This window comes from Rhinolophus sinicus, chromosome 7 (assembly GCF_057876585.1).
Source record: "Rhinolophus sinicus isolate RSI-liver-muscle chromosome 7, RSI-T2T, whole genome shotgun sequence".
Taxonomy (NCBI): domain Eukaryota; kingdom Metazoa; phylum Chordata; class Mammalia; order Chiroptera; family Rhinolophidae; genus Rhinolophus; species Rhinolophus sinicus.
In genome coordinates, this window is record NC_142507.1 from 11,000,966 (window position 1) to 11,004,291 (window position 3,326).

Consider the following 3,326-nt stretch of genomic DNA (forward strand, 5'->3'; position numbering starts at 1 on the left):
GAATACTATGTATTAAACTGAAAGGAGATATGAATATATTGGGAGGGAGGGAGGCAATGATTCTGTAGGACCTGGGAGATAAGACAGTCTCCTCTCACAGGAGGAAGACAATAGTTAACAGTTTCTTTTCAAATCTGAAAAGAAAAGAAATCCTGACATGTACATGTTAAATAGCAATTTGGGGGGAGCTACTGTTTGTGGTTTCCTTTGGGAGAACAGGAATCTTCCACGGGGAATGCCAGGGCAAGGACCTCCTATAAACTTTGTAAAACGTTGTGAGTTTCAGAAATTTTTGCTTTGAAATATTGGGAGCCTAACAAGAAGTTGCCAAAATGCTACAGAGAATTTTACAATCATTTTCAGGTATTATTTTGTTTTGAATAAGCATTAGAAAAGGCTGTCCAGGGACTACTTTGCTCTTAAATGTATTGGCATAAAGTTCTCTCATAATTTAAAAAACTCCTTGGTAATCTATGTAATTTTACTAACAATTGTCACCCCAATAAATTTAAAAAATAAATTTAAAAAAATTAAAAATAAAAAAATAAAAAATAATAATAAATAAAAAAACTCCTTGGTATCTGGATTATGTCTGTTTTCTATTCCTGTTATTCCTGTTTCTCTCTCATTTTCCTTCTCGTGCCTTTTTTAAAATACTAGACTTAAGCGTTCTCTTTTATTGGTGTCTTGTTTTACGGATCAACTCTAGTCGCTTTTTAGCTTCCTATATTAATGATTTGGGGTTTTATCTTTATTCATTACTGTTCCTCCTTGGTTCCTTTTTTCCTAGCGTCTTGAGCTGAAACCCTGCTTGTTTTCTGTCTTGAATCAGGCAAAGTTCTAGCAGGAAACAGGGTTGTTTGAAGAGTTTCGCCCTCCCTGGGCCTGAAGGGGAAGAACTGCAGTGACCCCTGCAGGGGGATGCTGGGGCACAGACACCCTATCTTGTGGGCCTCCCTCCTCTGACATCTGCCAGTGCTGTAGGCTCCCGCGGGTGGGGAGCTCTTTGATACTGTCCATGGGGTCATTTTCTCCGTGCCCAAGCAGCATGGAGAAGGCAGAGAGTGAATGTGGACAGACCAGCTGAAGATATTCAGCACGCTTTTCATTAATAAAACCATTTAAGGCTGTGATATTGCCTCTGAGGATTGCTTTGGCCACACTCTTAACTTCTGACTAGTTTGCAATTTCTTCCTGAAACCAATACTTGTTTGGAACAGTCGGTTAAAAATTCTAAGAGGAGTATTTTGGAAGGTGTATTCCTTCGGTTAATTTCTAATTTCAGTACATTGTGGTCAATGAGTGTGGCCTGTATAATTTCAATTTGAAGAATTCATCGGACCTTTTTGCTGGCCTAATAAATATATGGCTAATATTCGCAAATATTTCATGAGTGTTTGAAAAGGATGTGTATGTTTTTTGTTGGGAAAGAAAAATCTGTATCTGTTCATTCAAGCCTGTTTATTGAATTGTGTTATTTAATCCTCTACAGCTATATTTTTGTCCATATTTGATCTGTTGATTTTTGAGTGATAGGTTAAAATTTCCCACTTTACTGTGGATTGGTCAATAGTTCTTTGTCCTGCTATCAGGTTTTGCTTTATATATTTTGAATGTGTTATTAGGTACGTAACGGTTTCTGGCTGTTATATATTCTCGGTGGATCATAACTTTTATGACTATAAACTATTCTTCTTGTCTATTTTTAGCCTTGATTTATTTTTTCTTTTCTATTCTTTTTTTTTTTTTTAAAGGAGGGTACAGCTCACAGTGGCCCATGCGGGGATTGAACCAGCAACCTTGGTGTTATCAGCACCATGCTCTAACCAACTGAGCTAATGGGCCACCCCTAGCCTTGATTTCTAATTTGTCGGATAATATTATTACTATATCTACTTTCTCTTTATCAGCATCTACCTGATAGGTCTATTTTTTTTCAATGTGTTTCTTTTTTTGTATGTTTTCTTATTTTGCTTTTGTCTTTTATTACACTTAATACGAGAGAGAAAACAGTGAGTCTGATAATGATGTCTCCCTTTTCTGCGAGCATTTCCCAAATTATAATTTTGTTTTTGTTTTTCCTTTCCGTTTTCAGATAGCTCTGTTCTGGATTTCACTAGCAACCTGTATCCTCCTGGGGAGGGCAGTGAGCAGGTCTGAGAGGCAGGGCTCTGGTGGCTGATGTCATTCAGGAGGAATGAGGTTCCTACACCCAGAATTCTAGAACAGCTTAACTGCGTGGAGCAACCCTTGTTTTGGTAAGCTCACTTTTATGTGTTCGTTACTATTTTTAGTTTTGAAGCCCATGCTGATTTGATTTGTCTCAAGTGAAAATTGTACGTGAAAAATCCACACCTGGGTGTCCTTTTATGGTTTTATAACATGCCATATGGAAACCATCGACAAAATAAAGAGGCAACCAACTGAATGGGAGAAGGTTTTTGCAAACAGTGCCTCCGATAAGGGGCTAATACCCAAAATATACAAGGAACTCATGAAACTCAACAACAAAAAACAAACAACCCAATTGAAAAATAGGCAGAGGACCTGAAGAGACATTTCTCTAAAGAGGACATACAAATGGCAAATAGACATATGAAAAAATGCTCAACATCACTAATCATCAGAGAAATGCAAATGAAAACCACAATGAAATATCACCTCACCCCAGTCAGAATGGCTATCATCAACACGACAAATAGTAACAAGTGTTGGAGAGGCTGTGGAGAAAAAGGAACCCTCATACACTGTTGGTGGGAATGCAGACTGGTGCAGCCACTATGGAAGGAAGTGTGGAGGTTCCTCAAAAAATTACGAATAGAATTACCATATGACCCAGCAATCCCTCTCCTGGGTATCTACCCCAAAAATCTGAAAACATAAAGACACGTGTGCTCCAATGTTCATTGCAGCTTTGTTTACAGTGGTCAAGACATGGAAACAGCCAAAATGTCCTTCGATAGATGAATGGATAAAGAAGTTGTGGTATATATACAAAATGGAATACTATTTGGTGGTAAGAAAAGATGATATAGGAACATTTGTGACAATATGGATGGATCTTGAGAGTATGATGCTAAGCGAAATAAGTCAGACAGAAAAAGCAGAGAACCATATGATTTCACTGATATGTGGTATATAAACCAAAACAACAAAAGAACAAGACAAACAAATGAGAAACAAAAACTCATAGACACAGACAATAGTTTAGTGGTTACCAGAGGGTAAGGGGGGTGGGGGGTGGGAGATGAGGGTAAAGGGGATCAAATATATGGTGATGGAAGGAGAACTGACTCTGGGTGGTGAACACACAATGAGATTTATAG

At 38.0% G+C, this 3,326-nt stretch overlaps 1 non-coding gene across 1 annotated transcript; it reads right to left on the minus strand.

Annotated features, from left to right (window-relative positions):
* Nucleotides 1-1,771: 1,771 nt before the first annotated feature.
* TRNAI-GAU (transfer RNA isoleucine (anticodon GAU)) lies at nt 1,772-1,845 on the minus strand. The gene has a single exon. It is a non-coding gene; the product is annotated as a tRNA-Ile (tRNA).
* Nucleotides 1,846-3,326: the final 1,481 nt, after the last annotated feature.